This window comes from Mixophyes fleayi, unplaced genomic scaffold (genome assembly GCF_038048845.1).
Source record: "Mixophyes fleayi isolate aMixFle1 unplaced genomic scaffold, aMixFle1.hap1 Scaffold_2667, whole genome shotgun sequence".
Taxonomy (NCBI): Eukaryota; Metazoa; Chordata; class Amphibia; order Anura; family Limnodynastidae; genus Mixophyes; species Mixophyes fleayi.
In genome coordinates, this window is record NW_027446752.1 from 5,068 (window position 1) to 30,000 (window position 24,933).

The window sequence follows — 24,933 nt, forward strand, 5'->3', positions numbered from 1 at the left end:
CAAGAGAAAGGGAGACAGGAGTGTAAAAAAGCGTTGTTTTTGGACGCCAATAAGGAAATGATAATGTTTTGCGATTTCTCTTGCTCAGAAAGACTTAGAAAGTTGATAATTGTGGGCAATGTTAGAAATGTCATGAGAAACAAGAATTATGTAAAAGGATTGATGTAAGTCATTGTTTCCAAGAGAAAGGAAGACAGGAGTGTAAAAAAGCGTTGTTTTTGGACGCCAATGAAGAAATGAATATGTTTTGCGATTCTCTTGCTCAGAAAGACTTAGAAAGTTGATAATTGTGGGCAATGTTAGAAATGTCATGAGAAACAAGAATTATGTAAAAGGATTGATGTAAGTCATTGTTTCCAAGAGAAAAGGGAGACAGGAGTGTAAAAAAGCGTTGTTTTTGGACGGCAATGAAGAAATGACTATGTTTTGCGATTTCTCCTGCTCAGAAAGACTTAGAAAGTTGATAATTGTGGGCAATGTTAGAAATGTCATGAGAAACAAGAATTATGTAAAAGGATTGATGTAAGTCATTGTTTCCAAGAGAAAGGGAGACAGGAGTGTAAAAAAGCGTTGTTTTTGGACGGCAATGAAGAAATGACTATGTTTTGCGATTTCTCTTGCTCAGAAAGACTTAGAAAGTTGATAATTGTGGGCAATGTTAGAAATGTCATGAGAAACAAGAATTATGTAAAAGAATTGATGTAAGTCATTGTTTCCAAGAGAAAGGGAGACAGGAGTGTAAAAAAGCGTTGTTTTTGGACGGCAATGAAGAAATGACTATGTTTTGCGATTTCTCCTGCTCAAAAAGACTTAGAAAGTTGATAATTGTGGGCAATGTTAAAAATGTCATGAGAACAAGAATTATGTAAAAGAATTGATGTAAGTCATTGTTTCCAAGAGAAAGGGAGACAGGAGTGTAAAAAAGCGTTGTTTTTGGAAGGCAATGAAGAAATGACTATGTTTTACGATTTCTCTTGCTTAGAAAGACTTAGAAAGTTGATAATTGTGGGCAATGTTAGAAATGTCATGAGAAACAAGAATTATGTAAAAGAATTGATGTAAGTCATTGTTTCCAAGAGAAAGGGAGACAGGAGTGTAAAAAAGCGTTGTTTTTGGACGGCAATGAAGAAATGACTATGTTTTGCGATTTCTCTTGCTCAGAAAGACTTAGAAAGTTGATAATTGTGGGCAATGTTAGAAATGTCATGAGAAACAAGAATTATGTAAAAGGATTGATGTAAGTCATTGTTTCCAAGAGAAAGGGAGACAGGAGTGTAAAAAACCGTTGTTTATGGACGGCAATGAAGAAATGACTATGTTTTATGATTTCTCTTGCTCAGAAAGACTTAGAAAGTTGATAATTGTGGGCAATGTTAGAAATGTCATGAGAAACAAGAATTATGTAAAAGGATTGATGTAAGTCATTGTTTCCAAGAGAAAGGGAGACAGGAGTGTAAAAAAGCGTTGTTTTTGGACGGCAATGAAGAAATGACTATGTTTTGCGATTTCTCTTGCTCAGAAAGACTTAGAAAGTTGATAATTGTGGGCAATGTTAGAAATGTCATGAGAAACAAGAATTATGTAAAAGAATTGATGTAAGTCATTGTTTCCAAGAGAAAGGGAGACAGGAGTGTAAAAAAGCGTTGCTTTTGGAAGGCAATGAAGAAATGACTATGTTTTACAATTTCTCTTGCTTAGAAAGACTTAGAAAGTTGATAATTGTGGGCAATGTTAGAAATGTCATGAGAAACAAGAATTATGTAAAAGAATTGATGTAAGTCATTGTTTCCAAGAGAAAGGGAGACAGGAGTGTAAAAAAGCGTTGTTTTTGGACGGCAATGAAGAAATGACTATGTTTTGCGATTTCTCTGGTCAAAAAGACTTAGAAAGTTGATAATTGTGGGCAATGTTAAAAATGTCATGAGAAACAAGAATTATGTAAAAGAATTGATGTAAGTCATTGTTTCCAAGAGAAAGGGAGACAGGAGTGTAAAAAAGCGTTGTTTTTGGACGCCAATGAAGAAATGACTATGTTTTGCGATTTCTCTTGCTCAGAAAGACTTAGAAAATTGATAATTGTGGGCAATGTTAGAAATGTCATGAGAAACAAGAATTATGTAAAAGGATTGATGTAAGTCATTGTTTCCAAGAGAAAGGGAGACAGGAGTGTAAAAAAGCGTTGTTTTTGGACGGCAATGAAGAAATGACTATGTTTTGCGATTTCTCTTGCTCAGAAAGACTTAGAAAGTTGATAATTGTGGGCAATGTTAGAAATGTCATGAGAAACAAGAATTATGTAAAAGAATTGATGTAAGTCATTGTTTCCAAGAGAAAGGGAGACAGGAGTGTAAAAAAGCGTTGTTTTTGGACGCCAATGAAGAAATGACTATGTTTTGCGATTTCTCTTGCTCAGAAAGATTTAGAAAGTTGATAATTGTGGGCAATGTTAGAAATGTCATGAGAAACAAGAATTATGTAAAAGGATTGATGTAAGTCATTGTTTCAAGAGAAAGGGAGACAGGAGTGTAAAAAAGCGTTTGTTTTTGGACGGCAATGAAGAAATGACTATGTTTTGCGATTTCTCTTGCTCAGAAAGACTTAGAAAGTTGATAATTGTGGGCAATGTTAGAAATGTCATGAGAAACAAGAATTATGTAAAGAATTGATGTAAGTCATTGTTTCCAAGAGTAAGAAAGACAGGAGTGTAAAAAAGCGTTGTTTTTGGACGCCAATGAAGAAATGACTATGTTTTGCGATTTCTCTTGCTCAGAAAGACTTAGAAAGTTGATAATTGTGGCAATGTAAGAAATGTCATGAGAAACAAGAATTATGTAAAAGAATTGATGTAAGTCATTGTTTCCAAGAGAAAGGGAGACAGGAGTGTAAAAAAGTGTTGTTTTTGGATGCCAATGAAGAAATGACTATGTTTTGCGATTTCTCTTGCTCAGAAAGACTTAGAAAGTTGATAATTGTGGGCAATGTTAGAAATGTCATGAGAAACAAGAATTATGTAAAAGAATTGATGTAAGTCATTGTTTCCAAGAGAAAGGGAGACAGGAGTGTAAAAAAGCGTTGTTTTTGGACGGCAATGAAGAAATGACAATATTTTACGATTTCTCTTGCTCAGAAAGACTTAGAAAGTTGATAATTGTGGGCAATGTTAGAAATGTCATGAGAAACAAGAATTATGTAAAAGAATTGATGTAAGTGATTGTTTCCAAGAGAAAGGGAGACTGGAGTGTAAAAAGCGTTGTTTTTGGACGGCAATGAAGAGATGACAATATTTACGATTTCTCTTGCTCAGAAAGACTTAGAAAGTTGATAAATGTGGGCAATGTTAGAAATGTCATGAGAAACAAGAATTATGTACAAAGAATTGATGTAAGTGATTGTTTCCAAGAGAAAGGGAGACAAGAGTGTAACAAAGCGTTGTCTTTTGGACGGCAATGAAGAAATGACAATATTTTACGATTTCTCTTGCTCAGAAAGACTTAGAAAGTTGATAATTGTGGGCAATGTTAGAAATGTCATGAGAAACAAGAATTATGTAAAAGAATTGATGTAAGTCATTGTTTCCAAGAGAAAGGGAGACAGGAGTGTAAAAAAGCGTTGTTTTTGGACGGCAATGAAGAAATGACTATGTTTTGCGATTTCTCTTGCTCAGAAAGACTTAGAAAGTTGACAATTGTGGGCAATGTTAGAAATGTCATGAGAAACAAGAATTATGTAAAAGAATTGATGTAAGTCATTGTTTCCAAGAGAAAGGGAGTGTAAAAAAGCGTTGTTTTTGGATGGCAATAAAGAAATTACTATATTTTGCGATTTCTCTTGCTTAGAAAGACTTAGAAAGTTGATAATTGTGGGCAATGTTAGAAATGTCATGAGAAACAAGAATTATGTGAAAGAATTGATGTAAGTCATTGTTTCCAAGAGAAAGGGAGACAGGAGTGTAAAAAAGCGTTGTTTTTGGACGGCAATGAAGAAATGACTATGTTTTGCGATTTCTCCTGCTCAGAAAGACTTAGAAAGTTGATAATTGTGGGCAATGTAAGAAATGTCATGAGAAACAAGAATTATGTAAGAGAATTGATGTAAGTCATTGTTTCCAAGAGAAAGGGAGACAGGAGTGTAAAAAAGCATTGTTTTTGGATGGCAATGAAGAAATGACTATGTTTTGCGATTTCTCTTGCTCAGAAAGACTTAGAAAGTTGATAATTGTGGGCAATGTTAGAAATGTCATGAGAAACAAGAATTATGTAAAAGAATTGATGTAAGTCATTGTTTCCAAGAGAAAGGGAGACAGGAGTGTAAAAAAGCGTTGTTTTTGGACGCCAATGAAGAAATGACTATGTTTTGCGATTTCTCCTGCTCAGAAAGACTTAGAAAGTTGATAATTGTGGGCAATGTAAGAAATGTCATGAGAAACAAGAATTATGTAAAAGAATTGATGTAAGTCATTGTTTCCAAGAGAAAGGGAGACAGGAGTGTAAAAAAGCGTTGTTTTTGGAAGGCAATGAAGAAATGACTATGTTTTACGATTTCTCTTGCTTAGAAAGACTTAGAAAGTTGATAATTGTGGGCAATGTTAGGAAATGTCATGAGAAACAAGAATTATGTAAAAAAAATTGATGTAAGTCATTGTTTCCAAGAGAAAGGGAGACAGGAGTGTAAAAAAGCGTTGTTTTTGGACGCCAATGAAGAAATGACTATGTTTTGCGATTTCTCTTGCTCAGAAAGACTTAGAAAATTGATAATTGTGGGCAATGTTAGAAATGTCATGAGAAACAAGAATTATGTAAAAGGATTGATGTAAGTCATTGTTTCCAAGAGAAAGGGAGACAGGAGTGTAAAAAAGCGTTGTTTTTGGATGGCAATGAAGAAATGACTATGTTTTGCGATTTCTCTTGCTCAGAAAGACTTAGAAAGTTGATAATTGTGGGCAATGTTAGAAATGTCATGAGAAACAAGAATTATGTAAAAGAATTGATGTAAGTCATTGTTTCCAAGAGAAAGGGAGACAGGAGTGTAAAAAAGCGTTGTTTTTGGACGGCAATGAAGAAATGACTATGTTTTGCTATTTCTCCTGCTCAAAAAGACTTAGAAAGTTGATAATTGTGGGCAATGTTAGAAATGTCATGAGAAACAAGAATTATGTAAAAGAATTGATGTAAGTCATTGTTTCCAAGAGAAAGGGAGACAGGAGTGTAAAAAAGCGTTGTTTTTGGACGGCAATGAAGAAATGACTATGTTTTGCGATTTCTCTTGCTCAGAAAGACTTAGAAAGTTGATAATTGTGGGCAATGTTAGAAATGTCATGAGAAACAAGAATTATGTAAAAGGATTGATGTAAGTCATTGTTTCCAAGAGAAAGGGAGACAGGAGTGTAAAAAAGCGTTGTTTTTGGACGCCAATGAAGAAATGACTATGTTTTGCGATTTCTCTTGCTCAGAAAGACTTAGAAAATTGATAATTGTGGGCAATGTTAGAAATGTCATGAGAAACAAGAATTATGTAAAAGGATTGATGTAAGTCATTGTTTCCAAGAGAAAGGGAGACAGGAGTGTAAAAAAGCGTTGTTTTTGGACGGCAATGAAGAAATGACTATGTTTTGCGATTTCTCTTGCTCAGAAAGACTTAGAAAGTTGATAATTGTGGGCAATGTTAGAAATGTCATGAGAAACAAGAATTATGTAAAAGAATTGATGTAAGTCATTGTTTCCAAGAGAAAGGGAGACAGGAGTGTAAAAAAGCGTTGTTTTTGGACGGCAATGAAGAAATGACTATGTTTTGCTATTTCTCCTGCTCAAAAAGACTTAGAAAGTTGATAATTGTGGGCAATGTTAGAAATGTCATGAGAAACAAGAATTATGTAAAAGAATTGATGTAAGTCATTGTTTCCAAGAGAAAGGGAGACAGGAGTGTAAAAAAGCGTTGTTTTTGGACGGCAATGAAGAAATGACTATGTTTTGCGATTTCTCTTGCTCAGAAAGACTTAGAAAGTTGATAATTGTGGGCAATGTTAGAAATGTCATGAGAAACAAGAATTATGTAAAAGGATTGATGTAAGTCATTGTTTCCAAGAGAAAGGGAGACAGGAGTGTAAAAAAGCGTTGTTTTTGGACGGCAATGAAGAAATGACTATGTTTTACGATTTCTCTTGCTCAGAAAGACTTAGAAAGTTGATAATTGTGGGCAATGTTAGAAATGTCATGAGAAACAAGAATTATGTAAAAGGATTGATGTAAGTCATTGTTTCCAAGAGAAAGGGAGACAGGAGTGTAAAAAAGCGTTGTTTTTGGACGGCAATGAAGAAATGACTATGTTTTGCGATTTCTCTTGCTCAGAAAGACTTAGAAAGTTGATAATTGTGGGCAATGTTAGAAATGTCATGAGAAACAAGAATTATGTAAAAGAATTGATGTAAGTCATTGTTTCCAAGAGAAAGGGAGACAGGAGTGTAAAAAAGCGTTGCTTTTGGAAGGCAATGAAGAAATGACTATGTTTTACAATTTCTCTTGCTCAGAAAGACTTAGAAAGTTGATAATTGTGGGCAATGTTAGAAATGTCATGAGAAACAAGAATTATGTAAAAGAATTGATGTAAGTCATTGTTTCCAAGAGAAAGGGAGACAGGAGTGTAAAAAAGCGTTGTTTTTGGACGGCAATGAAGAAATGACTATGTTTTGCGATTTCTCCTGCTCAAAAAGACTTAGAAAGTTGATAATTGTGGGCAATGTTAAAAATGTCATGAGAAACAAGAATTATGTAAAAGAATTGATGTAAGTCATTGTTTCCAAGAGAAAGGGAGACAGGAGTATAAAAAAAACGTTGTTTTTGGAAGGCAATGAAGAAATGACTATGTTTTACGATTTCTCTTGCTTAGAAAGACTTAGAAAGTTGATAATTGTGGGCAATGTTAGAAATGTCATGAGAAACAAGAATTATGTAAAAGAATTGATGTAAGTCATTGTTTCCAAGAGAAAGGGAGACAGGAGTGTAAAAAAGCGTTGTTTTTGGACGCCAATGAAGAAATGACTATGTTTTGCGATTTCTCTTGTTCAGAAAGACTTAGAAAATTGATAATTGTGGGCAATGTTAGAAATGTCATGAGAAACAAGAATTATGTAAAAGGATTGATGTAAGTCATTGTTTCCAAGAGAAAGGGAGACAGGAGTGTAAAAAAGCGTTGTTTTTGGACGGCAATGAAGAAATGACTATGTTTTGCGATTTCTCTTGCTCAGAAAGACTTAGAAAGTTGATAATTGTGGGCAATGTTAGAAATGTCATGAGAAACAAGAATTATGTAAAAGAATTGATGTAAGTCATTGTTTCCAAGAGAAAGGGAGACAGGAGTGTAAAAAAGCGTTGTTTTTGGACGGCAATGAAGAAATGACTATGTTTTGCGATTTCTCCTGCTCAAAAAGACTTAGAAAGTTGATAATTGTGGGCAATGTTAAAAATGTCATGAAAACAAGAATTATGTAAAAGAATTGATGTAAGTCATTGTTTCCAAGAGAAAGGGAGACAGGAGTGTAAAAAAGCGTTGTTTTTGGAAAGCAATGAAGAAATGACTATGTTTTACGATTTCTCTTGCTTAGAAAGACTTAGAAAGTTGATAATTGTGGGCAATGTTAGAAATGTCATGAGAAACAAGAATTATGTAAAAGAATTGATGTAAGTCATTGTTTCCAAGAGAAAGGGAGACAGGAGTGTAAAAAAGCGTTTTTGGACGGCAATGAAGAAATGACTATGTTTTGCGATTTCTCTTGCTCAGAAAGACTTAGAAAGTTGATAATTGTGGGCAATGTTAGAAATGTCATGAGAAACAAGAATTATGTAAAAGGATTGATGTAAGTCATTGTTTCCAAGAGAAAGGGAGACAGGAGTGTAAAAAAGGGTTGTTTTTGGACGGCAATGAAGAAATGACTATGTTTTACGATTTCTCTTGCTCAGAAAGACTTAGAAAGTTGATAATTGTGGGCAATGTTAGAAATGTCATGAGAAACAAGAATTATGTAAAAGGATTGATGTAAGTCATTGTTTCCAAGAGAAAGGGAGACAGGAGTGTAAAAAAGCGTTGTTTTTGGACGGCAATGAAGAAATGACTATGTTTTGCGATTTCTCTTGCTCAGAAAGACTTAGAAAGTTGATAATTGTGGGCAATGTTAGAAATGTCATGAGAAACAAGAATTATGTAAAAGAATTGATGTAAGTCATTGTTTCCAAGAGAAAGGGAGACAGGAGTGTAAAAAAGCGTTGCTTTTGGAAGGCAATGAAGAAATGACTATGTTTTACAATTTCTCTTGCTTAGAAAGACTTAGAAAGTTGATAATTGTGGGCAATGTTAGAAATGTCATGAGAAACAAGAATTATGTAAAAGAATTGATGTAAGTCATTGTTTCCAAGAGAAAGGGAGACAGGAGTGTAAAAAAGCGTTGTTTTTGGACGGCAATGAAGAAATGACTATGTTTTGCGATTTCTCCTGCTCAAAAAGACTTAGAAAGTTGATAATTGTGGGCAATGTTAAAAATGTCATGAGAAACAAGAATTATGTAAAAGAATTGATGTAAGTCATTGTTTCCAAGAGAAAGGGAGACAGGAGTGTAAAAAAGCGTTGTTTTTGGAAGGCAATGAAGAAATGACTATGTTTTACGATTTCTCTTGCTTAGAAAGACTTAGAAAGTTGATAATTGTGGGCAATGTTAGAAATGTCATGAGAAACAAGAATTATGTAAAAGAATTGATGTAAGTCATTGTTTCCAAGAGAAAGGGAGACAGGAGTGTAAAAAAGCGTTATTTTTGGACGGCAATGAAGAAATGACTATGTTTTACGATTTCTCTTGCTTAGAAAGACTTAGAAAGTTGATAATTGTGGGCAATGTTAGAAATGTCATGAGAAACAAGAATTATGTAAAAGAATTGATGTAAGTCATTGTTTCCAAGAGAAAGGGAGACAGGAGTGTAAAAAAGCGTTGTTTTTGGAAGGAAATGAAGAAATGACTATGTTTTACGATTTCTCTTGCTTAGAAAGACTTAGAAAGTTGATAATTGTGGGCAATGTTAGAAATGTCATGAGAAACAAGAATTATGTAAAAGAATTGATGTAAGTCATTGTTTCCAAGAGAAAGGGAGACAGGAGTGTAAAAAAGCGTTGTTTTTGGACGGCAATGAAGAAATGACTATGTTTTGCGATTTCTCTTGCTCAGAAAGACTTAGAAAGTTGATAATTGTGGGCAATGCTAGAAATGTCATGAGAAACAAGAATTATGTAAAAGAATTGATGTAAGTCATTGTTTCCAAGAGAAAGGGAAACAGGAGTGTAAAAAAGCGTTGTTTTTGGACGTCAATGAAGAAATGACTCTGTTTTACGATTTCTCTTGCTCAGAAAGACTTAGAAAGTTGATAATTGTGTGCTAAGTTCAAAATGTCATGAGAAACAAGAATTATGTAAAAGAATTGATGTAAGTCATTGTTTCCAAGAGAAAGGGAGACAGGAGTGTAAAAAAGCGTTATTTTTGGACGGCAATGAAGAAATGACTATGTTTTGCGATTTCTCCTGCTCAGAAAGACTTAGAAAGTTGATAATTGTGGGCAATGTTAGAAATGTCATGAGAAACAAGAATTATGTAAAAGAATTGATGTAAGTCATTGTTTCCAAGAGAAAGGGAGACAGGAGTGTAAAAAAGCGTTGTTTTTGGACGGCAATGAAGAAATGACTATGTTTTGCGATTTCTCTTGCTCAGAAAGACTTAGAAAGTTGATAATTGTGGGCAATGTTAGAAATGTCATGAGAAACAAGAATTATGTAAAAGAATTGATGTAAGTCATTGTTTCCAAGAGAAAGGGAGACAGGAGTGTAAAAAAGCGTTGTTTTTGGACGGCAATGAAGAAATGACTATGTTTTGCGATTTCTCTTGCTCAGAAAGACTTAGAAAGTTGATAATTGTGGGCAATGTTAGAAATGTCATGAGAAACAAGAATTATGTAAAAGAATTGATGTAAGTCATTGTTTCCAAGAGAAAGGGAGACAGGAGTTTAAAAAAGCGTTGTTTTTGGACGCCAATGAAGAAATGACTATGTTTTGCGATTTCTCTTGCTCAGAAAGACTTAGAAAGTTGATAATTGTGGGCAATGTTAGAAATGTCATGAGAAACAAGAATTATGTAAAAGAATTGATGTAAGTCATTGTTTCCAAGAGAAAGGGAGACAGGAGTGTAAAAAAGCGTTGTTTTTGGACGGCAATGAAGAAATGACTATGTTTTACGATTTCTCTTGCTCAGAAAGACTTAGAAAGTTGATAATTGTGGGCAATGTTAGAAATGTCATGAGAAACAAGAATTATGTAAAAGAATTGATGTAAGTCATTGTTTCCAAGAGAAAGGGAGACAGGAGTGTAAAAAAGCGTTGTTTTTGGACGCCAATAAGGAAATGATAATGTTTTGCGATTTCTCTTGCTCAGAAAGACTTAGAAAGTTGATAATTGTGGGCAATGTTAGAAATGTCATGAGAAACAAGAATTATGTAAAAGGATTGATGTAAGTCATTGTTTCCAAGAGAAAGGAAGACAGGAGTGTAAAAAAGCGTTGTTTTTGGACGCCAATGAAGAAATGACTATGTTTTGCGATTTCTCCTGCTCAGAAAGACTTAGAAAGTTGATAATTGTGGGCAATGTAAGAAATGTCATGAGAAACAAGAATTATGTAAAAGAATTGATGTAAGTCATTGTTTCCAAGAGAAAGGGAGACAGGAGTGTAAAAAAAGCGTTGTTTTTGGACGCCAATGAAGAAATGACTATGTTTTGCGATTTCTCTTGCTCAGAAAGACTTAGAAAGTTGATAATTGTGGGCAATGTTAGAAATGTCATGAGAAACAAGAATTATGTAAAAGGATTGATGTAAGTCATTGTTTCCAATAGAAAGGGAGACAGGAGTGTAAAAAAGCGTTGTTTTGGACGGCAATGAAGAAATGACTATGTTTTGCGATTTCTCCTGCTCAGAAAGACTTAGAAAGTTGATAATTGTGGGCAATGTTAGAAATGTCATGAGAAACAAGAATTATGTAAAAGAATTGATGTAAGTCATTGTTTCCAAGAGAAAGGGAGACAGGAGTGTAAAAAAGCGTTGTTTTTGGACGCCAATGAAGAAATGACTATGTTTTGCGATTTCTCTTGCTCAGAAAGACTTAGAAAGTTGATAATTGTGGGCAATGTTAGAAATGTCATGAGAAACAAGAATTATGTAAAAGAATTGATGTAAGTCATTGTTTCCAAGAGAAAGGGAGACAGGAGTGTAAAAAAGCGTTGTTTTTGGACGGCAATGAAGAAATGACTATGTTTTGCGATTTCTCTTGCTCAGAAAGACTTAGAAAGTTGATAATTGTGGGCAATGTTAGAAATGTCATGAGAAACAAGAATTATGTAAAAGAATTGATGTAAGTCATTGTTTCGAAGAGAAAGGGAAACAGGAGTATAAAAAAGCGTTGTTTTTGGACGGCAATGAAGAAATGACTCTGTTTTACGATTTCTCTTGCTCAGAAAGACTTAGAAAGTTGATAATTGTGTGCTAAGTTCAAAATGTCATGAGAAACAAGAATTATGTAAAAGAATTGATGTAAGTCATTGTTTCCAAGAGAAAGGGAGACAGGAGTGTAAAAAAGCGTTGTTTTTGGACGGCAATGAAGAAATGACAATATTTTACGATTTCTCTTGCTCAGAAAGACTTAGAAAGTTGATAATTGTGGGCAATGTTAGAAATGTCATGAGAAACAAGAATTATGTAAAAGAATTGATGTAAGTCATTGTTTCCAAGAGAAAGGGAGACAGGAGTGTAAAAAAGCGTTGTTTTTGGACGGCAATGAAGAAATGACTATGTTTTGCGATTTCTCTTGCTTAGAAAGACTTAGAAAGTTGATAATTGTGGGCAATGTTAGAAATGTCATGAGAAACAAGAATTATGTAAAAAGATTGATGTAAGTCATTGTTTCCAAGAGAAAGGGAGACAGGAGTGTAAAAAAGCGTTGTTTTTGGATGGCAATGAAGAAATGACTATATTTTGCGATTTCTCTTGCTCAGAAAGACTTAGAAAGTTGATAATTGTGGGCAATGTAAGAAATGTCATGAGAAACAAGAATTATGTAAAAGAATTGATGTAAGTCATTGTTTCCAAGAGAAAGGGAGACAGGAGTGTAAAAAAGCGTTGTTTTTGGATGGCAATGAAGAAATGACTATGTTTTGCGATTTCTCTTGCTCAGAAAGACTTAGAAAGTTGATAATTGTGGGCAATGTTAGAAATGTCATGAGAAACAAGAATTATGTAAAAGAATTGATGTAAGTCATTGTTTCCAAGAGAAAGGGAGACAGGAGTGTAAAAAAGCGTTGTTTTTGGAAGGCAATGAAGAAATGACTATGTTTTACGATTTCTCTTGCTTAGAAAGACTTAGAAAGTTGATAATTGTGGGCAATGTTAGAAATGTCATGAGAAACAAGAATTATGTAAAAGAATTGATGTAAGTCATTGTTTCCAAGAGAAAGGGAGACAGGAGTGTAAAAAAGCGTTATTTTTGGACGGCAATGAAGAAATGACTATGTTTTGCGATTTCTCCTGCTCAGAAAGACTTAGAAAGTTGATAATTGTGGGCAATGTTAGAAATGTCATGAGAAACAAGAATTATGTAAAAGAATTGATGTAAGTCATTGTTTCCAAGAGTAAGGAAGACAGGAGTGTAAAAAAGCGTTATTTTTGGACGGCAATGAAGAAATGACTATGTTTTGCGATTTCTCTTGCTCAGAAAGACTTAGAAAGTTGATAATTGTGGGCAATGTTAGAAATGTCATGAGAAACAAGAATTATGTAAAAGAATTGATGTAAGTCATTGTTTCCAAGAGAAAGGGAGACAGGAGTGTAAAAAAGCGTTGTTTTTGGACGCCAATGAAGAAATGACTATGTTTTGCGATTTCTCTTGCTCAGAAAGACTTAGAAAGTTGATAATTGTGGGCAATGTTAGAAATGTCATGAGAAACAAGAATTATGTAAAAGAATTGATGTAAGTCATTGTTTCCAAGAGAAAGGGAGACAGGAGTGTAAAAAAGCGTTGTTTTTGGATGGCAATGAAGAAATGACTATGTTTTGCGATTTCTCTTGCTCAGAAAGACTTAGAAAGTTGATAATTGTGGGCAATGTTAGAAATGTCATGAGAAACAAGAATTATGTAAAAGAATTGATGTAAGTCATTGTTTCCAAGAGAAAGGGAGACAGGAGTGTAAAAAAGCGTTGTTTTTGGAAGGCAATGAAGAAATGACTATGTTTTACGATTTCTCTTGCTTAGAAAGACTTAGAAAGTTGATAATTGTGGGCAATGTTAGAAATGTCATGAGAAACAAGAATTATGTAAAAGAATTGATGTAAGTCATTGTTTCCAAGAGAAAGGGAGACAGGAGTGTAAAAAAGCGTTATTTTTGGATGGCAATGAAGAAATGACTATGTTTTGCGATTTCTCCTGCTCAGAAAGACTTAGAAAGTTGATAATTGTGGGCAATGTTAGAAATGTCATGAGAAACAAGAATTATGTAAAAGAATTGATGTAAGTCATTGTTTCCAAGAGTAAGGAAGACAGGAGTGTAAAAAAGCGTTATTTTTGGACGGCAATGAAGAAATGACTATGTTTTGCGATTTCTCTTGCTCAGAAAGACTTAGAAAGTTGATAATTGTGGGCAATGTTAGAAATGTCATGAGAAACAAGAATTATGTAAAAGAATTGATGTAAGTCATTGTTTCCAAGAGAAAGGGAGACAGGAGTGTAAAAAAGCGTTGTTTTTGGACGCCAATGAAGAAATGACTATGTTTTGCGATTTCTCCTGCTCAGAAAGACTTAGAAAGTTGATAATTGTGGGCAATGTTAGAAATGTCATGAGAAACAAGAATTATGTAAAAGAATTGATGTAAGTCATTGTTTCCAAGAGTAAGGAAGACAGGAGTGTAAAAAAGCGTTATTTTTGGACGGCAATGAAGAAATGACTATGTTTTGCGATTTCTCTTGCTCAGAAAGACTTAGAAAGTTGATAATTGTGGGCAATGTTAGAAATGTCATGAGAAACAAGAATTATGTAAAAGAATTGATGTAAGTCATTGTTTCCAAGAGAAAGGGAGACAGGAGTGTAAAAAAGCGTTGTTTTTGGACGCCAATGAAGAAATGACTATGTTTTGCGATTTCTCTTGCTCAGAAAGACTTAGAAAGTTGATAATTGTGGGCAATGTTAGAAATGTCATGAGAAACAAGAATTATGTAAAAGAATTGATGTAAGTCATTGTTTCCAAGAGAAAGGGAGACAGGAGTGTAAAAAAGCGTTGTGTTTGGACGCCAATAAGGAAATGATAATGTTTTGCGATTTCTCTTGCTCAGAAAGACTTAGAAAGTTGATAATTGTGGGCAATGTTAGAAATGTCATGAGAAACAAGAATTATGTAAAAGGATTGATGTAAGTCATTGTTTCCAAGAGAAAGGGAGACAGGAGTGTAAAAAAGCGTTGTTTTTGGATGGCAATGAAGAAATGACTATGTTTTGCGATTTCTCTTGCTCAGAAAGACTTAGAAAGTTGATAATTGTGGGCAATGTTAGAAATGTCATGAGAAACAAGAATTATGTAAAAGAATTGATGTAAGTCATTGTTTCCAAGAGAAAGGGAGACAGGAGTGTAAAAAAGCGTTGTTTTTGGAAGGCAATGAAGAAATGACTATGTTTTACGATTTCTCTTGCTTAGAAAGACTTAGAAAGTTGATAATTGTGGGCAATGTTAGAAATGTCATGAGAAACAAGAATTATGTAAAAGAATTGATGTAAGTCATTGTTTCCAAGAGAAAGGGAGACAGGAGTGTAAAAAAGCGTTATTTTTGGACGGCAATGAAGAAATGACTATGTTTTGCGATTTCTCCTGCTCAGAAAGACTTAGAAAGTTGATAATTGTGGGCAATGTTAGAAATGTCATGAGAAACAAGAATTATGTAAAAGAATTGATGTAAGTCATTGTTTCCAAGAGTAAGGAAGACAGGAGTGTAAAAAAGCGTTATTTTTGGACGGCAATGAAGAAATGACTATGTTTTGCGATTTCTCTTGCTCAGAAAGACTTAGAAAGTTGATAATTGTGGGCAATGTTAGAAATGTCATGAGAAACAAGAATTATGTAAAAGAATTGATGTAAGTCATTGTTTCCAAGAGAAAGGGAGACAGGAGTGTAAAAAAGCGTTGTTTTTGGACGCCAATGAAGAAATGACTATGTTTTGCGATTTCTCTTGCTCAGAAAGACTTAGAAAGTTGATAATTGTGGGCAATGTTAGAAATGTCATGAGAAACAAGAATTATGTAAAAGAATTGATGTAAGTCATTGTTTCCAAGAGAAAGGGAGACAGGAGTGTAAAAAAGCGTTGTTTTTGGACGGCAATGAAGAAATGACTATGTTTTACGATTTCTCTTGCTCAGAAAGACTTAGAAAGTTGATAATTGTGGGCAATGTTAGAAATGTCATGAGAAACAAGAATTATGTAAAAGAATTGATGTAAGTCATTGTTTCCAAGAGAAAGGGAGACAGGAGTGTAAAAAAGCGTTGTGTTTGGACGCCAATAAGGAAATGATAATGTTTTGCGATTTCTCTTGCTCAGAAAGACTTAGAAAGTTGATAATTGTGGGCAATGTTAGAAATGTCATGAGAAACAAGAATTATGTAAAAGGATTGATGTAAGTCATTGTTTCCAAGAGAAAGGGAGACAGGAGTGTAAAAAAGCGTTGTTTTTGGACGGCAATGAAGAAATGACTATGTTTTGCGATTTCTCCTGCTCAGAAAGACTTAGAAAGTTGATAATTGTGGGCAATGTTAGAAATGTCATGAGAAACAAGAATTATGTAAAAGAATTGATGTAAGTCATTGTTTCCAAGAGAAAGGGAGACAGGAGTGTAAAAAAGCGTTGTTTTTGGACGCCAATGAAGAAATGACTATGTTTTGCGATTTCTCTTGCTCAGAAAGACTTAGAAAGTTGATAATTGTGGGCAATGTTAGAAATGTCATGAGAAACAAGAATTATGTAAAAGAATTGATGTAAGTCATTGTTTCCAAGAGAAAGGGAGACAGGAGTGTAAAAAAGCGTTGTTTTTGGACGGCAATGAAGAAATGACTATGTTTTGCGATTTCTCTTGCTCAGAAAGACTTAGAAAGTTGATAATTGTGGGCAATGTTAGAAATGTCATGAGAAACAAGAATTATGTAAAAGAATTGATGTAAGTCATTGTTTCCAAGAGAAAGGGAGACAGGAGTGTAAAAAAGCGTTGTTTTTGGACGGCAATGAAGAAATGACTCTGTTTTACGATTTCTCTTGCTCAGAAAGACTTAGAAAGTTGATAATTGTATGCTAAGTTCAAAATGTCAGGAGAAACAAGAATTATGTAAAAGAATTGATGTAAGTCATTGTTTCCAAGAGAAAGGGAGACAGGAGTGTAAAAAAGCGTTGTTTTTGGACGGCAATGAAGAAATTACAATATTTTACGATTTCTCTTGCTCAGAAAGACTTAGAAAGTTGATAATTGTGGGCAATGTTAGAAATGTCATGAGAAACAAGAATTATGTAAAAGAATTGATGTAAGTCATTGTTTCCAAGAGAAAGGGAGACAGGAGTGTAAAAAAGCATTGTTTTTGGACGGCAATGAAGAAATGACTATGTTTTGCGATTTCTCTTGCTCAGAAAGACTTAGAAAGTTGATAATTGTGGGCAATTTTAGAAATGTCATGAGAAACAAGAATTATGTAAAAGAATTGATGTAAGTCATTGTTTCCAAGAGTAAGGAAGACAGGAGTGTAAAAAAGCGTTGTTTTTGGATGGCAATGAAGAAATGACTATGTTTTGCGATTTCTCTTGCTCAGAAAGACTTAGAAAGTTGATAATTGTGGGCAATGTTAGAAATGTCATGAGAAACAAGAATTATGTAAAAGAATTGATGTAAGTCATTGTTTCCAAGAGAAAGGGAGACAGGAGTGTAAAAAAGCGTTGTTTTTGGACGCCAATGAAGAAATGACTATGTTTTGCGATTTCTCTTGCTCAGAAAGACTTAGAAAGTTGATAATTGTGGGCAATGTTAGAAATGTCATGAGAAACAAGAATTATGTAAAAGATCTGATGTAAGTCATTGTTTCCAAGAGAAAGGGAGACAGGAGTGTAAAAAAGCGTTGTTTTTGGACGGCAAAGAAGAAATGACTATGTTTTACGATTTCTCTTGCTCAGAAAGACTTAGAAAGTTGATAATTGTGGGCAATGTTAGAAATGTCATGAGAAACAAGAATTATGTAAAAGAATTGATGTAAGTCATTGTTTCCAAGAGAAAGGGAGATAGGAGTGTAAAAAAGCGTTGTTTTTGGACGCCAATAAGGAAATGATAATGTTTTGCGATTTCTCTTGCTCAGAAAGACTTAGAAAGTTGATAATTGTGGGCAATGTTAGAAATGTCATGAGAAACAAGAATTATGTAAAAGGATTGATGTAAGTCATTGTTTCCAAGAGAAAGGGAGACAGGAGTGTAAAAAAGCGTTGTTTTTGGACGCCAATAAGGAAATGATAATGTTTTGCGATTTCTCTTGCTCAGAAAGACTTAGAAAGTTGATAATTGTGGGCAATGTTAGAAATGTCATGAGAAACAAGAATTATGTAAAAGAATTGATGTAAGTCATTGTTTCCAAGAGAAAGGGAGACAGGAGTGTAAAAAAAGCGTTGTTTTTGGACGCCAATGAAGAAATGACTATGTTTTGCGATTTCTCTTGCTCAGAAAGACTTAGAAAGTTGATAATTGTGGGCAATGTTAGAAATGTCATGAGAAACAAGAATTATGTAAAAGAATTGATGTAAGTCATTGTTTCCAAGAGAAAGGGAGACATGAGTGTAAAAAAGCGTTGTTTTTGGACGGCAATGAAGAAATGACTATGTTTTGCGATTTCTCCTGCTCAGAAAGACTTAGAAAGTTGATAATTGTGGGCAATGTAAGAAATGTCATGAGAAACAAGAATTATGTAAAAGAATTGATGTAAGTCATTGTTTCCAAGAGAAAGGGAGACAGGAGTGTAAAAAAGCGTTGTTTTTGGACGCAAATGAAGAAATGACTATGTTTTGTGATTTCTCTTGCTCAGAAAGACTTAGAAAGTTGATAATTGTGGGCAATGTTAGAAATGTCATCAGAAACAAGAATTATGTAAAAGAATTGATGTAAGTCATTGTTTACAAGAGAAAGGGAGACAGGAGTGTAAAAAAGCGTTGTTTTTGGACGGCAATGAAGAAATGACTATGTTTTGTGATTTCTCCTGCTCAGAAAGACTTAGAAAGTTGATAATTGTGGGCAATGTAAGAAATGTCATGAGAAACAAGAATTATGTTAAAGAATTGATGTAAGTCATTGTTTCCAAGAGAAAGGGAGACAGGAGTGTAAAAAAGCGTTGTTTTTGGACGCCAATGAAGAAATGACTATGTTTTGCGATTTCTCTTGCTCAGAAAGACTTAGAAAGTTGATAATTGTGGGCAATGTTAGAAATGTCATGAGAAACAAGAATTATGTAAAAGAATTGATGTAAGTCATTGTTTTCAAGAGAAAGGGAGACAGGAGTGTAAAAAAGCGTTGTTTTTGGACGCCAATGAAGAAATGACTATGTTTTGCGATTTCTCTTGCTCAGAAAGACTTAGAAAGTTGATAATTGTGGGCAATGTTAGAAATGTCATGAGAAACAAGAATTATGTAAAAGAATTGATGTAAGTCATTGTTTCCAAGAGAAAGGGAGACAGAAGTGTAAAAAAGCGTTGTTTTTGGACGGCAATGAAGAAATGACTATGTTTTGCGATTTCTCTTGCTCAGAAAGACTTAGAAAGTTGATAATTGTGGGCAATGTTAGAAATGTCATGAGAAACAAGAATTATGTAAAAGAATTGATGTAAGTCATTGTTTCCAAGAGAAAGGGAGACAGGAGTGTAAAAAAAGCATTGTTTTTGGACGGCAATGAAGAAATGACTATGTTTTGCGATTTCTCCTGCTCAGAAAGACTTAGAAAGTTGATAATTGTTGGCAATGTAAGAAATGTCATGAGAAACAAGAATTATGTAAAAGAATTGATGTAAGTCATTGTTTCCAAGAGAAAGGGAGACAGGAGTGTAAAAAAGCGTTGTTTTTGGACGCAAATGAAGAAATGACTATGTTTTGCGATTTCTCTTGCTCAGAAAGACTTAGAAAGTTGATAATTATGGGCAATGTTAGAAATGTCATGAGAAACAAGAATTAAATAAAAGGTTTGATGTACGTCATTGTTTCCAAGGGAAAGGGAGACAGGAGTGTAAAAAAGCATTGTTTTTGGACGGCAATGAAGAAATGACTATGTTTTGCGATTTCTCTTGCTCAGAAAGACTTAGAAAGTTGATAATTGTGGGCAATATTAGAAATGTCATGAGAAACAAGAATTATGTAAAAGAATTGATGTAAGTCATTGTTTCCAAGAGTAAGAAAGACAGGAGTGTAAAAAAGCGTTGTTTTTGGACGCCAATGAAGAAATGACTATGTTTTGCGATTTCTCTTGCTCAGAAAGACTTAGAAAGTTGATAATTGTGGGCAATGTTAGAAATGTCATGAGAAACAAGAATTATGTAAAAGAATTGATGTAAGTCATTGTTTACAAGAGAAAGGGAGACAGGAGTGTAAAAAAGCGTTGTTTTTGGACGGCAATGAAGAAATGACTATGTTTTGCGATTTCTCCTGCTAAGAAAGACTTAGAAAGTTGATAATTGTGGGCAATGTAAGAAATGTCATGAGAAACAAGAATTCTGTTAAAGAATTGATGTAAGTCATTGTTTCCAAGAGAAAGGGAGACAGGAGTGTAAAAAAGCGTTGTTTTTGGACGCCAATGAAGAAATGACTATGTTTTGCGATTTCTCTTGCTCAGAAAGACTTAGAAAGTTGATAATTGTGGGCAATGTTAGAAATGTCATGAGAAACAAGAATTATGTAAAAGAATTGATGTAAGTCATTGTTTCCAAGAGAAAGGGAGACAGGAGTGTAAAAAAGCGTTGTTTTTGGACGCCAATGAAGAAATGACTATGTTTTGCGATTTCTCCTGCTCAGAAAGACTTAGAAAGTTGATAATTGTGGGCAATGTTAGAAATGTCATGAGAAACAAGTATTATGTAAAAGAATTATGTAAGTCATTGTTTCCAAGAGAAAGGGAGACAGGAGTGTAAAAAAGCGTTTTTTGGACGGCAATGAAGAAATGACTATGTTTTGCGATTTCTTTTGCTCAGAAAGACTTAGAAAGTTGATAATTGTGGGCAATGTTAGAAATGTCATGAGAAACAAGAATTATGTAAAAGAATTGATGTAAGTCATTGTTTCCAAGAGAAAGGGAGACAGGAGTGTAAAAAAGCGTTGTTTTTGGACGGCAATGAAGAAATGACTATGTTTTGCGATTTCTCCTGCTCAGAAAGACTTAGAAAGTTGATAATTGTGGGCAATATTAGAAATGTCATGAGAAACAAGAATTATGTAAAAGAATTGATGTAAGTCATTGTTTCCAAGAGAAAGGGAGACAGGAGTGTAAAAAAGCATTGTTTTTGGACGGCAATGAAGAAATGACTATGTTTTGCGATTTCTCTTGCTCAGAAAGACTTAAAAAGTTGATAATTGTGGGCAATGTTAGAAATGTCATGAGAAACAAGAATTATGTAAAAGAATTGATGTAAGTCATTGTTTCCAAGAGAAAGGGAGACAGGAGTGTAAAAAAGCGTTGTTTTTGGACGGCAATGAAGAAATGACTATGTTTTGCGATTTCTCCTGCTCAGAAAGACTTAGAAAGTTGATAATTGTGGGCAATGTAAGAAATGTCATGAGAAACAAGAATTATGTTAAAGAATTGATGTAAGTCATTGTTTCCAAGAGAAAGGGAGACAGGAGTGTAAAAAAGCGTTGTTTTTGGACGCAAATGAAGAAATGACTATGTTTTGCGATTTCTCTTGCTCAGAAAGACTTAGAAAGTTGATAATTGTGGGCAATGTTAGAAATGTCATGAGAAACAAGAATTATGTAAAAGAATTGATGTAAGTCATTGTTTTCAAGAGAAAGGGAGACAGGAGTGTAAAAAAGCGTTGTTTTTGGACGCCAATGAAGAAATGACTATGTTTTGCGATTTCTCTTGCTCAGAAAGACTTAGAAAGTTGATAATTGTGGGCAATGTTAGAAATGTCATGAGAAACAAGAATTATGTAAAAGAATTGATGTAAGTCATTGTTTCCAAGAGAAAGGGAGACAGAAGTGTAAAAAAGCGTTGTTTTTGGACGGCAATGAAGAAATGACTATGTTTTGCGATTTCTCTTGCTCAGAAAGACTTAGAAAGTTGATAATTGTGGGCAATGTTAGAAATGTCATGAGAAACAAGAATTATGTAAAAGAATTGATGTAAGTCATTGTTTCCAAGAGAAAGGGAGACAGGAGTGTAAAAAAAGCATTGTTTTTGGACGCCAATGATGAAATGACTATGTTTTGCGATTTCTCTTGCTCAGAAAGACTTAGAAAGTTGATAATTGTGGGCAATGTTAGAAATGTCATGAGAAACAAGAATTATGTAAAAGTATTGATGTAAGTCATTGTTTCCAAGAGAAAGGGAGACAGGAGTGTAAAAAAGCGTTGTTTTTGGACGCAAATGAAGAAATGACTATGTTTTGCGATTTCTCTTGCTCAGAAAGACTTAGAAAGTTGATAATTGTGGGCAATGTTAGAAATGTCATGAGAAACAAGAATTATGTAAAAGGATTGATGTACGTCATTGTTTCCAAGAGAAAGGGAGACAGGAGTGTAAAAAAGCATTGTTTTTGGACGGCAATGAAGAAATGACTATGTTTTGTGATTTCTCTTGCTCAGAAAGACTTAGAAAGTTGATAATTGTGGGCAATGTTAGAAATGTCATGAGAAACAAGAATTATGTAAAAGAATTGATGTAAGTCATTGTTTCCAAGAGTAAGAAAGACAGGAGTGTAAAAAAAGCGTTGTTTTTGGACGCCAATGAAGAAATGACTATGTTTTGCGATTTCTCTTGCTCAGAAAGACTTAGAAAGTTGATAATTGTGGGCAATGTTAGAAATGTCATGAGAAACAAGAATTATGTAAAAGAATTGATGTAAGTCATTGTTTCCAAGAGAAAGGGAGACAGGAGTGTAAAAAAGCGTTGTTTTTGGGCGCCAATGAAGAAATGACTATGTTTTGCGATTTCTCTTGCTCAGAAAGACTCAGAAAGTTGATAATTGTAGGCAATGTTAGAAATGTCATGAGAAACAAGAATTATGTAAAAGAATTGATGTAAGTCATTGTTTCCAAGAGAAAGGGAGACAGGAGTGTAAAAAAGCGTTGTTTTTGGACGCAATGAAGAAATGACTATGTTTTGCGATTTCTCCTGCTCAGAAAGACTTAGAAAGTTGATAATTGTGGGCAATGTTAGAAATGTCATGAGAAACAAGAATTATGTAAAAGAATTGATGTAAGTCATTGTTTCCAAGAGAAAGGGAGACAGGAGTGTAAAAAGGCGTTGTTTTTGGACGCCAATGAAGAAATGACTATGTTTTGCGATTTCTCTTGCTCAGAAAGACTTAGAAAGTTGATAATTGTGGGCAATGTTAGAAATGTCATGAGAAACAAGAATTATGTAAAAGAATTGATTAATGTATAAGAGATGTAGGTCAGTAAGCAAGAAATACCTACAGCTATACCACCCTGAACATGCTCAATCTCATCTGATCTTGGAAGCTAAGCAGGGCTGGGCCTGGTTAGTACTTGGATGGGATACCACCTGGGAATACCAGGTGCTGTAGATTTTTTTTTTTCATTTTTTTTTCTCTCTTGTTCCTGCTTCCTTCAATGCTTGTGTTGAGATGTATAAGAGATGTAGGTCAGTGGGCAAGCAATACCTACAGTAAACCAACCTGAACATGCCCAATCTCATCTGATCTTGGAAGCTAAGCAGGGCCGGGCCTGATTAGTACTTGGATGGGAGAACAGCTGGGAATACCAGGTGCTGTAGGTTTTTTTTTTTTTTCGTTTTTTTTTCTCTCTGTTGTTCCTGCTTCCTTCAATGTTAGTGTTGAGATGTAGGTCAGTAGGCAACCAATACCTACAGCCACACCACCCTGAACAAGCCCAATCTCATCTGATTTTGGAAGCTAAGCAGGCCAGGCCTGGTTAGTACTTGGATGGGAGACCACCTGGGAATACCAGGTGCTGTAGGTTTTTTTTTTTTCGTTTTTTGTTCTCTTTTGTTCATGCTTCCTTCAATGCTGGTGTTGAGATGTATAAGAGATGTAGGTCAGTAGGCAAGCAATACCTACAGCCACACCACCCTGAACAAGCCCAATCTCATCTGATATCGGAAGCTAAGCAGGCGGGCCTGGTTAGTATTTGGATGGGAGACCACCTAGGAATACCACGTGCTGTAGGTTTTTTTTTCTTCGTTTTTTTGTTCTCTTTTGTTCATGCTTCCTTCAATGCTGGTGTTGAGATGTATAAGAGATGTAGGTCAGTAGGCAAGCAATACCTACAGCCACACCACCCTGAACAAGCCCAATCTCGTCTGATCTTGGAAGCTAAGCAGGCTGAGCCTGGTTAGTACTTGGATGGGAGACCACCTGGGAATACCAGGTGCTGTAGGTTTTTTTTTCTTCATTTTTTTGTTCTCTCTTGTTCGTGCTTCCTTCAATGCTGGTGTTGAGATGTATAAGAGATGTAGGTCAATAGGCAAGCAATACCTTCAGCCACACCACCCTGAACAAGCCCAATCTCGTCTGATCTTGGAAGCTAAGCAGGCTGAGCTTGGTTAGTACTTGGATGGGAGTCCACCCGGGAATACCAGGTGCTGTAGGTTTTTTTTTTTGTTTTTTGTTCTCTCTTGTTCGTGCTTCCTTCAATGCTGGTGTTGAGATGTATAAGAGATGTAGGTCAGTAGGCAAGCAATACCAACAGCCACACCACCCTGAACAAGCCCAATCTCGTCTGATCATGGAAGCTAAGCAGGCTGAGCCTGGTTAGTACTTGGATGGGAGACCACCTGGGAATACCAGGTGCTGTAGGTTTTTGTTTTTTTTCGGTTTTTTTTCTCTCTTGTTCCTGCTTCCTTCAATGCTGTTGTTGAGATGTAGGTCAGTAAGCAAGCAGTACCTACAGCCACACCACCCTGAATAAGCCCAATATCATCTGATCTTGGAAGCTAAGCAGAGCCATGCCTGGTTAGTACTTGGATGGGAGACCACCTGGGAATACCAGGTGCTGTAGGTCTTTTTTTTCATTTTTTTTTCTCTCTGTTGTTCCTGCTTCCTTCAATGCTGGTATTGAAATGTATAAGAGATGTGGGTCAGTGGGCAAGTTTTACCTACAGTAAACCACCCTGAACATGCCCAATCTCATCTGATCTTGGAAGCTAAGCAGGGCCGGGCCTGATTAGTACTTGGATGGGAGAACAACTGGGAATACCAGGTGCAGTAGGGTTTTATTTTTTCGGTTTTTTTTCCCTCTTGTTCCTGCTTCGTTCAGTGCTGGTGTTGAGATGTAAATGAGATGTAGGTCAGTAGGCAAGCAATACGTACAGCCACACCACCCTGAACAAGTTTAATCTTGTCTGATTTTGGAAAATAAGCAGGGCAGGGCCTGGTTAGTACTTGGATGGGAGACCACCTCGGAATACAAGGTGCTGTAGGCTTCTTTTTTCTCTGTTGTTCCTGCTTCCTTCAATGCTGGTGTTGAGATGTATAAGAGATGTAGGTCAGTAGGCAAGCAAAACCTACAGTAAACCACACTGAACATGCCCTATCTCATCTGATCTTGGAAGCTAAGCAGAACCAGGCCTGATTAGTACTTGGATGGGAGACCACCTGGGAATACCAGGTGCAGTAGGTTT

At 35.1% G+C, this 24,933-nt stretch overlaps 1 non-coding gene and 10 pseudogenes across 1 annotated transcript; all 11 read left to right on the plus strand.

Moving 5' to 3' along the window:
• Positions 1-22,742: 22,742 nt before the first annotated feature.
• Positions 22,743-22,861, plus strand: LOC142125932 (5S ribosomal RNA). Its single transcript, XR_012685054.1, has one exon. It is a non-coding gene; the product is annotated as a 5S ribosomal RNA (ribosomal RNA).
• Positions 22,862-22,952: 91 nt separating this feature from the next.
• Positions 22,953-23,070, plus strand: LOC142126013 (5S ribosomal RNA; annotated as a pseudogene).
• An 85-nt stretch (positions 23,071-23,155) lies between these two features.
• Positions 23,156-23,273, plus strand: LOC142125989 (5S ribosomal RNA; annotated as a pseudogene).
• A 92-nt stretch (positions 23,274-23,365) lies between these two features.
• Positions 23,366-23,482, plus strand: LOC142125960 (5S ribosomal RNA; annotated as a pseudogene).
• A 93-nt stretch (positions 23,483-23,575) lies between these two features.
• LOC142125980 (5S ribosomal RNA) lies at positions 23,576-23,693 on the plus strand (annotated as a pseudogene).
• Positions 23,694-23,786: 93 nt separating this feature from the next.
• Positions 23,787-23,904, plus strand: LOC142125940 (5S ribosomal RNA; annotated as a pseudogene).
• A 90-nt stretch (positions 23,905-23,994) lies between these two features.
• On the plus strand, positions 23,995-24,112 carry LOC142126020 (5S ribosomal RNA; annotated as a pseudogene).
• Positions 24,113-24,195: 83 nt separating this feature from the next.
• Positions 24,196-24,314, plus strand: LOC142126009 (5S ribosomal RNA; annotated as a pseudogene).
• Positions 24,315-24,406: 92 nt separating this feature from the next.
• On the plus strand, positions 24,407-24,524 carry LOC142125934 (5S ribosomal RNA; annotated as a pseudogene).
• A 92-nt stretch (positions 24,525-24,616) lies between these two features.
• LOC142125972 (5S ribosomal RNA) lies at positions 24,617-24,735 on the plus strand (annotated as a pseudogene).
• A 79-nt stretch (positions 24,736-24,814) lies between these two features.
• Positions 24,815-24,932, plus strand: LOC142125954 (5S ribosomal RNA; annotated as a pseudogene).
• The last annotated feature ends 1 nt before the right edge of the window (position 24,933 follows it).